Below are 15,367 nucleotides of genomic sequence, written 5' to 3'. Positions count from 1 at the left end.
ATTTCGGGTCCGGCGGAGGTTCTATTGGGTAAATATGGGGCGCGATATACTGGACTGGTGTCGGAGATGCGACCCCTGTACTGCTAAAAAGGAACCAGCACAGAGGATGAGGACCCCCTTCAATTACACCAGGTGGGGGCCCCCCTTGAGCGGGTGGCTATGGATATTCTAGGACCACTACCCCGCACCCGCCAAGGTAACAAGTACATCCTCATTGTAATGGACTATTTCACCAAGTGAACGGAGGCCTATGCCCTCCCCAACCAAGAAGCCAGGGTGGTGGCACCGGCCTTCCTGGAAGGATTTGTATGTCGGCATGGGATTCCAAAGGAGCTACACACCGACCAGGGTCGAAATTTTGAAAGTCAATTGCTAAAAGATGTGTGCAGACTCCTGTCAATTAGAAAGACACGGACAGCTGATGGGATGGTGGAACGGTTCAATCGAACATTGATCCAACAACTGGCATTGTTCACCACCACCCGTCAGGAGTAGTTCAGTCACAACACAACACAGACACTGCACAGATATATATATATATATATAGAGACGAGCTTGGCTCGGCTCGCTGTGCTCGCCTCACCACGCGTCGTTACTGAGGGACGGGCTTATTTTAGCTGAGGATAATGACTGTACCTGAGTTGCTGTGTTGTCATGATTTACACCAATCATAATACAAACGATTATTTTGCACAAATTTATTTGTCGTGTTTGTGATATTACATTTTTATAAGCAATTTAGGTTGAAGATTTAGGTTGAAATATATATATATAATTCAAAAAAGAACCCCTCAGCACATACATACGGGAGGAGTAGGTGCAGATTGGAAGTTTGGGACAATTACACCTCACAGCCACGTAATTCAAAACACCTCACCACCAAGAAATTCAAAACACCTCACCACCACTTAATCGTAATTCAAAACACCTCACCACCACGTAATTCAAAAGACCTCACCACCAAATAATTTAAAACACCTCACCACCACATAATTCAAAAACCTCACCACCAAGTAATTTAAAACACCTCACCACCACATAATTCAAAACACCTCGCCACCACATAATTCAAAACACCTCACCACCAAGTAATTCAAAACACCTCACCACCACGTAAGTCAAAACACCTCACCACCAAGTAATTTAAAACACCTCACGCCCACGTGATTCAAAACACCTCACCTTCACGTAATTTAAAACACCTCACCACCAAGTAATTTAAAACACCTCATGCCCACGTAATTTAAAACTCCTCACCCCACCTAATTTAAAACATATCACCACCAAGTAATTTCAAACACCTCACCCCACGTAATTTAAAACACCTCACCACCTGGTAGTGCTGAGCAAATGAGGCAATGCTCAGGAAGGATGTGAGTGTAAAAGTGAATGAATGGTGTGGAGTGAGTAGTGTGGAATGAGTGGAGTGGAGTGTATGGTGCGAATGAGTGGATGGGGGAAGGATGGACCCCTTCACGAGTACCCGGGGAGGGTAGTTTAAAAGTAGGTAGAGGGAGTAGGAAAATTTTGTTGGATATTGACATCTGTGGTGCTGAGAGTAGCAGAGTAGTGTTTTGTTGGGTGCATGAGTAGAGTGAAATGGCTGGGCGTGTGGCCTGTTGGTGTGAATGGTTAAATGGGCACTCCACCACTGGTAGTCTGTCGGCCAGGTGAGGCTGCAGGTAGGCTCTGGGAGCCAAGTAGAGTTCAGTGGGGCCCGTGGATCCCGAGAGAGGACCCGGATAGCCCGATGCCAGAGGGGGCATGAGTGGGGTAAGGGAGCCAGAGGGCCTTCCCAAGGTTAGGGTGAGGAGCTAGGTAAGCTCGGGTGGCAACTGCAGTGGCGGAGGTGTGCAGGTGAGCGGACCTGCTGGTGAGCCACACGACCCAGCCCCGAAATTGTGCGAGGGCACAGGTTGAAAAATCGGGGGAGTGAGACCCCAAATTGGTGAGCACCACAGTATGTTCAATGGGAATTGGTTTTTAGAACCACATAGTTTAATGATGGCCAATGGATTGGCAGGGCAAGACCCCGGGTAGTGTCAAGTGTTAATGTCAATTAGAGTATAGATAGGAGAAAATCTCTTCGCACCATCCGCATCCACTCACCTGGGTGATAAGACTCTACACCAGTTTTTGCAAATGTTTGGAATGAAAGACGCATCATGACGTGGGTGAGACATTGTTTGAAATTCCATCTCTTCCTCCTTAGGAGGGATTGATAACGAATTTGGCATTAGGGGATGGGAAAGACAGGACGAGACATAGAGACGAATTTGTAAAGTTGTAGATTGTGTAAATACGGGGTAGGGGCAAGGGTAGAGTAGGTGACGGGGGGGTGACGTACGCTAGGGACGAGCTTTCTCGGCTCACTCTCCTGCGCCCCTCACCTTGCATTACTTTGTTTTGATGTGTACCCTTGCGCCCCTGCCAGCTGATCTGCTTGTCCTTCCTTCCCCACTCATGGACCATTGTTCTTTTGTGCCCGAGGGGAGTGTGCAGGTGCCGCAGTTGTGCATCCGCACCTTTGCTGCCTCCTGCCTGCACTGATGCACCATATGGACCACACGTTCTGTGGCCTGGCACCACATATGGACCACACGTTCTGTGGCCTAGCACCACTTGTGGACCACACGTTCTGTGGCCTGGCACATCTGCTGGGACCGACCATTGTTGGCACCTATGCCCAGCAGTGGACCACCTGAGTTGGCCCTGCTGGCCATAGAAATAATAAAAAGCGGACGCGGTGTGTGCCCTTTCTAACAAATCATAACATCAAGCAAGAAGATAAAAGCAAGATACATCGGCCCAGCAGAGAAGAAGAACACATCATTTTATAACTTAAAAATGTTTGTTTTTGTGCTTTTTGATGATGGTGCTTTTTGGTGCTTTTGGTGCATTTTTTTATTATTGGTGTATGTGGGTACATATGGTATGGTGTATCGGTGCAGTGCATGGCAGTGGTATCTTCCTCTTTTCAAACCATCTTTTTCTTCCCACAAAAGACAGGTCCTGGGTGACAGTTTGTAAATAATTAGTGTTTTTGTAAATAATGCTCCCCACCGGCTAAATGTGTAGTTTGAAGACAAATCCGTAATTCGGTTAATTGTGGGCGTGAGTCAGTTAGGTAGGATGCAATGCAGCAGGTGGGACATATTTAGTGTTAAAACTGTCGCACTCAGGGTGAGGTTAAAAGTAGAGGGTAACCACACCTAAGTGTCACCTTAAGTTAAAAGATAGCCCTTGTGTTTCGGCTCGGGCCGAGCCTGGAAAAAGGGAGGGTGCAGTGTTGCGGTTTTAGAACCCACACTTGTTGTAAATAAATAATTACTTGTAAATATCCCATGACATTAAAGGTTAAAGGTAGCACCCTTAGTTAGGCCACAGCAACACGTAGGTCACCATAGAAATTCCAGTTATTTCATTATTATGTGTTTTAGTTAAGGCCGTGTTTCCAATAGTTGAATCTGCGTTGCATCAATTAAATAAGAGTAGGTCCCAATCCATTCCGTCCATTTTGCGACCTGCCTCTCCCAGCGCCGCCATTACGCGCCTTGCCAGCAGCGTTCGCTCAGGCGCCGCCATTGACCATGCGGTCGGCTCGAGGAAAAAGGGGGCGGAACGCCAAGAACAAGGTGAGGCCTGTCAACAAGCCGTCAAAGGCGTGGCCAGTAAGCCCCCACCAGCCAACCAGGGCTGAGGCAAGATCACCGACAGGCATGGCTTTTGTGGAGCGCGGAGTGATCTTGGCACGTGTTATAAAAGCGTGAGCGCAAGGCCCTTTTACGGACTTCTACGAGGGGACTGCGTGGAGACATCTGATCGTAAAGGACTTATTCAGCGGCGCTCATGAAAAGGGACTATTGGGAAAGGCACTTTATTGAAGGACTGCTTTCTATGGTACTGCGAAGAAGAACCCCCTGCAACGGGACTGATCCAGGAGCGCACATTGCGAAAGGACTCACTCGCTGGCGCTGAATGAGAACTTGAGAGAGAGAGAGGGAGCGTTTAGCACGACCATCCATTTGTTACGTACGCTAAAGGACACGAGCCTCCCCCTCCACCCCCCCCCCCCCCCCACGCCATATGTAAGGTCCGCTCGCGCCCAACGATACGCAGAGCTGCCTGCCGGGTTTCGCCCGCTGGACCGGAGTCGACTGGAGCCTGGACCATCCACCTGGACCTTCCACCCTACCAGCTACAATCCCCTTGTGAGTGTGTCTGTTTGTCTGGGGTCATAGAATAAGACTGTGTAGTTAAGACTGCCCTGTGTCCTGCTCCTTCTTCTTCTCCCTGTACATTCTTTCCTTTCCTCTTCTTTTTGGTTTGTAAATAAATTACCTTGTTCTTTCTTGGTTTTCCCTAATCCGATCGCATTTGTCCTTTCTCAATTGAGTACCTGTGGCACGATTAGGAACCGCTCAGAATCGGGTTAGTCATTGTTAACGGCTTGAGTCGTGGCTCGCTTCGCTCGGCGTGTCCACTAACGCCGCGGCTCGGGCGGGGCTCATTTCCTTGCTTCCCGGAAGGCGCTGGTAATTAGGTAATAGGAACAATTCGGCCTACCACCCTATTCAGCGCTGACCGGAAGTGACGTCATAGCTCCAGGACTCAGGATGGCCAGCTTAAAGGACAAGGGGATTAATCCCCCCTTGATAAGGGGAGAGCCGACCCCCAAGATCTGTAACAATATATATATATATGTATATATATATATATATATATATACATATATATATATATATATAATTATATATATACTAGCGGGGTCACCCGTGGGAATCCCACGGGCATGGATGTGTGTGACATTTCGACATATTGAGTTATATGCTGCACATTCATTTTTACAAAATGGTTACTGGCAAGTCATCAGATCCAGAAATGGTGTGAATTTAGTTATTTCACATAATATGTGACCCCTCACTCCTCTCCACCTGACACTCTCCTGTCTCCACCTGACACTCTCCTGTCTCCACCTGACACTCTCCTCTCTCCACCTAGCACTCCTCTCCTCTCCAAACCCTCACATCCCTCTCCTTTCCAATCCCTCACCTCTCCAATCCCTCACACTCCTCTCCTCTGCAATCCTTCACACGCCTCTCCAATCGCGCCTCACACTCCTCTCCAATCGCGCCTCACACTCCTCTCCAATCGCGCCTCACACTCCTCTCCAATCGTGCCTCACACTCCTCTCCAATCGTGCCTCACACTCCCCTCCAATCACTCCTCTCCAATCGTGCCTCATACTCCTCTCCAATCACGCCTCACACTCCTCTCCAATCGTGCCTCACACTCCTCTCCAATCGCGCCTCACACTCCTCTCCAATCGCGCCTCACTCGCCTCTCCAATCGGCTTTCCCCGTCTCGTTTCTCTCCTTTTTCTCCCGTCTCGTTCTTTTTCTTGCTCCAAATCGGCCCGTCGGAATCGGAAATCGGCCCGTCTCGCCCGTCGGCCCGTCGGAATCGGAAATCGGCCCGTCTTGCTTTTGTGCTTGTGCGTAAATAAATTGTGTTCATGACACCATTTCTGGTGTTGGGCTAGCGGCTAGGGTGCCGGCTTAGGATCCTGGGTTCGAATCTCGGTCGATCGCCGAATTAATGCCAGGGGGGTTGACTCAGCCTGTCATCCTTCCGAGGTCGGCTAATTGAGTACCAGTTCACTGGTAATTCCCTGTTTGTCGTTGAAGGCGGCAAAAAGGGTTGGCGTCAGGAAGGGCATCCGGCCGTAAAACATTGCTTCAAAAAGGGGACAAAAAAACAACAACTACCACGGTCCCCGAAAAGGCCAACCCCCGCTTTGCGGGGAAAAATGGCCTCTAAACGGTGGTTTTTACACCATTTCTGGATCTGATGACTTGCCAGTAACCATTTTGTAAAAATGAATGTGCAGCATCTAACTCAATATGTCGAAATGTCACACACATCCATGCCCGTGGGATTCCCACGGGTGACCCCGCAAGTTTGCATTGACGTTCGTCGATGGACTCGTTCGCCCGTCTCATTCGTTTTCTTGCTGCATCCTGTTCAAGTCTGCGTTCTTCATCGATCGTCTCATTCATTTTGGAAATAGAAGTTTCCACGCAGCGCATGAATTGTCACGATCCTCAAGAGGAATTTGTCTCGTAATCATCAAATGATAAATGGCAAGTAAATTATATTGTGGAAAATTAAAGATTTCAAATAAACCTATTTAAAGTGTATTCGCACATAACTAATTTTAAAAAACGAAGAAATATCTCTCGGTAATTTCCTGAAACATATTTTACTTCCGGCTAATAATGTTGAATTAAATAAAAACGAAGAAATATATGTCGGCATCATTGTTGACGTTTTTGTGACGACTGTCATCAAACGAAAAAGTAATATATCTTAACGGAAAAGCAAAAGCGAATTTTTAATATATATCGACACGTTGCCGTCGGTGTCATGTTGGGCGGTGTATGATACACCATGACGCGATTTTTAAAAATATATCTCTGCATTTTCCCGCGTGTGTGGAATGTTCTCAATTATTGCTGACACCGAGTCCAAAACCATCGATAAAAATGAAATCATATGGTGAGTTAGATTGGAGATAAAGGCGTGAGAGAGACTCAATGGCCTTGAAGTTGAAGTTACAGGCGTTTGAGAATTCATTTCGTTCTATAAACGGCAACTTTCATTGGATTTCCTTCCCGTTTTTTTTCAACCGAGTCGAAAACTATGTTAGCGACTGTGAAAAATGAAATGATATATCGAATTTTTAATATGTATCGACACGTTGCCGTCGGTGTCATGTTAGGCGGTGTATGATACACCATGACGCGATTTTAAAAAATATATCTGCATTTTCCCGCGTGTGTGGAATGTTCTCAATTATTGCTGACACCGACTCTAAAACCATCGATAAAAATGAAATCATATGGTGAGTTAGATTGGAGATAAAGGCGTGAGAGAGACTCAATGGCCTTGAAGTTACAGGCATTTGAGAATTCATTTCGTTCTATAAACGGCAACTTTCATCGGATTTTCTTCTCGTTTTTTTTCAACCGAGTCTAAAACTATGTTAGCGACTGTGAAAAATGAAATGATATATCGAATTTAAAATAGATATCGACACATTGCCGTCGGTGTCATGTTGGGCGGTGTATGATACACCATGACGCGATTTTAAAAAATATATCTCTGCATTTTCCCGCGTGTGTGGAATGTTTGTGGAAAATTAAAGATTTCAAATAAACCTATTTAAAGTGTATGCGCACATAACTAATAAAAAAAACGAAGAAATATCTCTCGGTAATTTCCTGAAACATATTTTACTTCCGGCTAATATGTTGAATGAAATAAAAACGAAGAAATATATGTCGGCATCATTGTTGACGTTTTTGTGACGACTATCATCAAACGAAATAGTAATATATCATAACGGAAAAGCAAAAGCGAATTTTTAATATATATCGACACATTGCCGGCGGTGTCATGTTGGGCGGTGTATGATACACCATGACGCGATTTTAAAAAATATATCTCTGCATTTTCCCGCGTGTGTGGATTGTTCTCAATTATTGCTGACACCGAGTCTAAAAGTAAAACCATCGATAAAAATGAAATCATATGGTGAGTTAGATTGGAGATAAAGGCGTGAGAGAGACTCAATGGCCTTGAAGTTACAGGCCTTTGAGAATTCATTTCGTTCTATAAACGGCAACTTTCATCGGATTTTCTTCCCGTTTTTTTTCAACCGAGTCTAAAACTATGTTAGCGACTGTGAAAAATGAAATGATTTATCGAATTTGATTTGAAATAAAACTGGGGGAGAGCAAGACACCACGGGCCTACAAAACAGGACTCAAAGCTATGCGAGTTAATAAAATGGTGGATATTTGTTTATAGCCACTCCCAGAATGGGTGGAGCTATGGGTGGAGCTACTCTGCAAACCGAGTAAGCCACACCCCGGACAGACACCCAACAGATAGACAGACAGACAGACAGAATCATCTACGGCTATTATAATATAGATATATATATATATATATATATATATATATATATATATATATATATATATATGTATACATATATATATATATATATATATATATATATATATATATATATATATATATATATATATATATATATGTATATATGTATATATATATATATATATATATATATATATATATATATATGTATATATGTATATATATATATATATATATATATATGTATATATGTATATATATATATATATATATCTATATATCTATATATATGTATATATGTATATATATATATATATATATATATATATATATATATATATATATATATATATATATATGCACCGGTATATATATATATATATATATATATATATATATATATATGCACCGGTATATATATATCTTATATATCTATATTATAATAGCCGTAGATGATTCTGTCTGTCTGTCTGTCTATCTGTTGGGTGTCTGTCCGGGGTGTGGCTTACTCGGTTTGCAGAGTAGCTCCACCCATAGCTCCACCCATTCTGGGAGTGGCTATAAACAAATATCCACCATTTTATTAACTCGCATAGCTTTGAGTCCTGTTTTGTAGGCCCGTGGTGTCTTGCTCTCCCCCAGTTTTATTTCAAATCAAATTCGATAAATCATTTCATTTTTCACAGTCGCTAACATAGTTTTAGACTCGGTTGAAAAAAAACGGGAAGAAAATCCGATGAAAGTTGCCGTTTATAGAACGAAATGAATTCTCAAAGGCCTGTAACTTCAAGGCCATTGAGTCTCTCTCACGCCTTTATCTCCAATCTAACTCACCATATGATTTCATTTTTATCGATGGTTTTACTTTTAGACTCGGTGTCAGCAATAATTGAGAACAATCCACACACGCGGGAAAATGCAGAGATATATTTTTTAAAATCGCGTCATGGTGTATCATACACCGCCCAACATGACACCGCCGGCAATGTGTCGATATATATTAAAAATTCGCTTTTGCTTTTCCGTTATGATATATTACTATTTCGTTTGATGATAGTCGTCACAAAAACGTCAACAATGATGCCGACATATATTTCTTCGTTTTTATTTCATTCAACATATTAGCCGGAAGTAAAATATGTTTCAGGAAATTACCGAGAGATATTTCTTCGTTTTTTTTATTAGTTATGTGCGCATACACTTTAAATAGGTTTATTTGAAATCTTTAATTTTCCACAAACATTCCACACACGCGGGAAAATGCAGAGATATATTTTTTAAAATCGCGTCATGGTGTATCATACACCGCCCAACATGACACCGACGGCAATGTGTCGATATCTATTTTAAATTCGATATATCATTTCATTTTTCACAGTCGCTAACATAGTTTTAGACTCGGTTGAAAAAAAACGAGAAGAAAATCCGATGAAAGTTGCCGTTTATAGAACGAAATGAATTCTCAAATGCCTGTAACTTCAAGGCCATTGAGTCTCTCTCACGCCTTTATCTCCAATCTAACTCACCATATGATTTCATTTTTATCGATGGTTTTAGAGTCGGTGTCAGCAATAATTGAGAACATTCCACACACGCGGGAAAATGCAGATATATTTTTTAAAATCGCGTCATGGTGTATCATACACCGCCTAACATGACACCGACGGCAACGTGTCGATACATATTAAAAATTCGATATATCATTTCATTTTTCACAGTCGCTAACATAGTTTTCGACTCAGTTGAAAAAAAACGGGAAGGAAATCCAATGAAAGTTGCCGTTTATAGAACGAAATGAATTCTCAAACGCCTGTAACTTCAACTTCAAGGCCATTGAGTCTCTCTCACGCCTTTATCTCCAATCTAACTCACCATATGATTTCATTTTTATCGATGGTTTTGGACTCGGTGTCAGCAATAATTGAGAACATTCCACACACGCGGGAAAATGCAGAGATATATTTTTAAAAATCGCGTCATGGTGTATCATACACCGCCCAACATGACACCGACGGCAACGTGTCGATATATATTAAAAATTCGCTTTTGCTTTTCCGTTAAGATATATTACTTTTTCGTTTGATGACAGTCGTCACAAAAACGTCAACAATGATGCCGACATATATTTCTTCGTTTTTATTTAATTCAACATTATTAGCCGGAAGTAAAATATGTTTCAGGAAATTACCGAGAGATATTTCTTCGTTTTTTAAAATTAGTTATGTGCGAATACACTTTAAATAGGTTTATTTGAAATCTTTAATTTTCCACAATATAATTTACTTGCCATTTATCATTTGATGATTACGAGACAAATTCCTCTTGAGGATCGTGACAATTCATGCGCTGCGTGGAAACTTCTATTTCCAAAATGAATGAGACGATCGATGAAGAACGCAGACTTGAACAGGATGCAGCAAGAAAACGAATGAGACGGGCGAACGAGTCCATCGACGAACGTCAATGCAAACTTGCGGGGTCACCCGTGGGAATCCCACGGGCATGGATGTGTGTGACATTTCGACATATTGAGTTAGATGCTGCACATTCATTTTTACAAAATGGTTACTGGCAAGTCATCAGATCCAGAAATGGTGTAAAAACCACCGTTTAGAGGCCATTTTTCCCCGCAAAGCGGGGGTTGGCCTTTTCGGGGACCGTGGTAGTTGTTGTTTTTTTGTCCCCTTTTTGAAGCAATGTTTTACGGCCGGATGCCCTTCCTGACGCCAACCCTTTTTGCCGCCTTCAACGACAAACAGGGAATTACCAGTGAACTGGTACTCAATTAGCCGACCTCGGAAGGATGACAGGCTGAGTCAACCCCCCTGGCATTAATTCGGCGATCGACCGAGATTCGAACCCAGGATCCTAAGCCGGCACCCTAGCCGCTAGCCCAACACCAGAAATGGTGTCATGAACACAATTTATTTACGCACAAGCACAAAAGCAAGACGGGCCGATTTCCGATTCCGACGGGCCGACGGGCGAGACGGGCCGATTTCCGATTCCGACGGGCCGATTTGGAGCAAGAAAAAGAACGAGACGGGAGAAAAAGGAGAGAAACGAGATGGGGAAAGCCGATTGGAGAGGCGAGTGAGGCGCGATTGGAGAGGAGTGTGAGGCGCGATTGGAGAGGAGTGTGAGGCACGATTGGAGAGGAGTGTGAGGCGTGATTGGAGAGGAGTGTGAGGCACGATTGGAGAGGAGTGATTGGAGGGGAGTGTGAGGCACGATTGGAGAGGAGTGTGAGGCACGATTGGAGAGGAGTGTGAGGCGCGATTGGAGAGGAGTGTGAGGCGCGATTGGAGAGGAGTGTGAGGCGCGATTGGAGAGGCGTGTGAAGGATTGCAGAGGAGAGGAGTGTGAGGGATTGGAGAGGTGAGGGATTGGAAAGGAGAGGGATGTGAGGGTTTGGAGAGGAGAGGAGTGCTAGGTGGAGAGAGGAGAGTGTCAGGTGGAGACAGGAGAGTGTCAGGTGGAGACAGGAGAGTGTCAGGTGGAGAGGAGTGAGGGGTCACATATTATGTGAAATAACTAAATTCACACCATTTCTGGATCTGATGACTTGCCAGTAACCATTTTGTAAAAATGAATGTGCAGCATATAACTCAATATGTCGAAATGTCACACACATCCATGCCCGTGGGATTCCCACGGGTGACCCCGCTAGTATATATATAATGCATTTCAACCCTCTTGTGTATTGTAGTATTATGAATAGAATCTACCTCTACTATATAATAGAATAGAGCTTTCTGGCTATAGCTATGTCAGCAATATTCATTCGTTGATTGGTCACAGCAGTGACAAACTGGGTGTGCCCATTGTTCCATTCACTTGTCGGTTGGTGACAGCACTGACCAATGGGGTGTGCCCAGTTTTCCATATATTTGTCGATTGGTTATTGAGCGACTGTTACGTGCTCCTCCCCAAACCCCTGGTCAGGGTGTACCTCAGAGCCCCGAGAGGAGTCACGGCAGAAAGATGTGTTATTCTGTGTCAAAGATCAACGGTGAAACCACACCAATTGTTACCAACAAACAAATATTGTATTAAGTTCACACAAGAATAACAGTACAACAACAATAGTAATCAATTGTACAACCAATATATATTTCCTATGATGGTACCATCAGGTTCGTACAATATAACTCACTGTGCTCCAAATGAGCGAAAAGAAGAAGATTCCCAATGTCTCTAATCCCGGCTTCAAGCCAAAGTTGATTCCGGCTTCAAGCCAAAGTCGATCCGCTCCAGCGATTGTCAGAACAATGTCCAATCGAGACCAGAATCCCGTTCAGATGACAGTCACAGTCACGCGGCCAAAGCTGCGTAAAGGCGCCCTCCAGGCGACTGGGAAATCCAAAGGCGCCCTCCAGGCGACTGGGAAATCACACCCTCGGGTATGGACGTTCCACGGCTCACAGTCGGCGAACCGCAAATTAACCTTCAAAAGCCACGTTGCACACACACACACACACCAGATTAACGTCTGAATGTGGTGAAAATGGTTGAAGCGAGATGAAACCTTGAGCGAAGCGCAAGTCCTGCGCGAGTCAAAATGGCCAACGGCCCGTTCTCGAGGCATAACGGAACGATGATGATTCTCTTCGGAATCGACCGCAAAACCTGACACACAGGTTGATCTGTCACAGCGATAACAACTCTGTCGCAAGAATCCCTTTCCCGGGAAACCCGAAGTTCGCTCGTGACCTCCGTTCGTCAACGTTTGCTCCAGACCTCAAAGCAGCTCGGCTTTCTTGTCGAACTCGCTCACTCCACCTTCTTTTCTCTTCCTCTTCTTCGTCGTGCGGTTCCGGTTTCGTTTAAAACATTAACTTTTTTACCTTTTGAAAATAGCAATATCTATCTCCCTTAAATGACAACAATAATAGTACATGGAATCAAAAATATTTACAGTGGATGGAAACCACAACAACGGAAGTGACGAATCCGTAACAGCGACACAGCGGTGATTACACGACTGGTGATTACGGTGCGGTGTCTTTATCCCATGCTTTCCTCACTTCGTGTTACTCACCTCTCACATCGGTGATTGCAATATTGGTTATTACAATACGGCACCTTTATCACACACCTTTCTCACCTCATGACTCATCCTGGTAATTACTATATTGATTGTGGTGCTGTCCTTGACAATTTTGCGTTTCTTTGACTTCCCGGACACAAAGCGGCCATCTGTGTTGGGTGGGCCTACATTGATACGCCTGCCCGGAAGACGGTGGTGTCCGCTAAGAAAGATAATTATACAACAGTGTTTAACTTTTACCAATAAAGTCTAACTTTTTTGGTTCTTAAACGTTTGGAGGACATACAGATTTGCAGTCCCAAACATATAGCTGCAATGCATACCCAAACCACCTCATTCTCTTTTCTAAAATGTCCTCATTACCTTATTCTCTTTCCTTCGAAGCAAAAGTGAGGTTTCACCGTTGAGCATTTAATGGAGTTTGCTGCAACCTATATTGAGTTATAGCTCAAATAAAATGACCGTAAAAATTTATTTCGGCCATTGTGAAAAATAGCGGAGGCCATAAAATAGATGAGGGTGTAAGGCCTCACCATATTCTATTGGGGCTGGTCTTTTTGACTGTACTCTTGATGGCATTCATTGTCGACCTTCACGCCCATTCTGAAACTTAAAAAACGTATGAAACACCTCCTGTAAAATATCTGCTACAGTCAGATAAAGGGCTATTGAAATGGTACATTGCAAAAATGGTGGATTTACCCACACTCTCGCCATGCACCAACTCCACCACCAACACTCTGCCACTCTCATCAGTCCCATACTTCCTTCCATTTCTTCTTAAGGATCCCATTTCCTCCCACCCTGTCATTTTCTCTCTCTCCTCCTAAATTCCCACAGCCTCTCTTTTTTTTCCTATTTATTATCTCAAAAAATATTTTCTCCATTTTCTACCAACTACTTGGTATATATAATAACGATATCAATAATAATAATTATAATTATCATAATAATTATGATTCGCCTTTCATGAAAGAAGAATGCATCCGCTAACCTATCGATGGGCAACAAAACCACAGTGATTTACATTTTCTTTATCTTTCACTGTACTACTACTACTACTACTACTACTACTACTACTACTACTATCTGAAAGGCCCCAATTATTCCCACCTTCTTGTGGGGTCGGTTTTGGTTCAAGTCCTTCAAGAACCGACTGTCCAGGCCTCCGGTTCGACTGGAGAAATTTGTAATTTGTTCAGGGTGCCAGCAATAACTTGCTCGTCTTTGTTTGTGAAAGACATAATAGGTTCTTTTTATTTCCTTCAACTTCTTATTCTTCAGGCATCCATCGTGACATGTATTCAAGTAATCCCAGCGTAGTCCTTCAACTAATCCTAGCAAACGGGACACCCAGGTTAATGTCCATTTGAGGTGTGGTGCACTTTGTGATGCCTGTGAAAGCACCATTCTGATGGCTTATTTTTGGGCAGAAATTCAAACCCAAACTACACAGCTCAAAGATAAGTGCACTACTTCTGCACCATCCTGTCGGAGTCATATTTCACATGTGCCGATAAGAGTAGTATGAATACATTGGTTCTAGCTCACTACCCTCAACTGCGCATGTGCAAGCTCATTCTGACAACTCCCTGATGGTCATTGCCCTTATTCTCTTTGCTTGTGCAGTCTCAGCTCCCTTGTTCATACCCTATTCTGCTTGCTGTCAGATAACTCTGCTATGCTTTGTTATATGCTCTTAAAGATTGAAATGATAGTGAAGATAATAATAATAAATGTATTAAATAATGATAGGGTTCAAAATTTGATGAAATATAGAGCTCTTTTAAAAATCCATAACAAATCGACTTGGTATAACTTTATGAAAAAGTAACCATAGATGGAAGAATTTTGAGAATATAAGTTCGATATCCTGTGGGAATAAAGATGACTGAGGGATATTGAACAGGATATTGGGATAGAAAAAGCTTCTGGTGGTGATGATATTGACTCCTGAAAAAGAATATCAATAGAAAATGTGAGAATTGGAAGAGAAGTTTGACAGAAATTTTGATACGATTGATGAAGAAGCGAGAAACGTAAAACTTGTAAGCGAATTTATTGAAAAAAAACTAGAAAGAGCAATCAGAGATTGCAGACCCTCGCCAGGATGTTTTTTCAGTGTTTTTAAAGGCTTTTGTGTTAAAAACAAACATGGCGACCGAACCACGTGACCGATGACGTCATCGTTCTTATTTTTTTTCTCCACCAATATATCCCTAGATGATGCTCAAGAAATTTCATCTTGATCGGATGCAGTTTTGTACTTGTCGAATTATGACGTCATAATGGAGGGACCTATGACATAATCATTAACATATGTTATTCCACATAGAGAGTTCTTTACAATGA

The sequence above is a fragment of the Myxine glutinosa genome, chromosome 2 (assembly GCF_964187855.1).
Source record: "Myxine glutinosa chromosome 2, kmMyxGlut1.1, whole genome shotgun sequence".
Lineage (NCBI taxonomy): Eukaryota > Metazoa > Chordata > Myxini > Myxiniformes > Myxinidae > Myxine > Myxine glutinosa.
The sequence above is the reverse complement of the archived record's forward strand: the minus strand, read 5'-3'. Positions refer to the sequence as shown.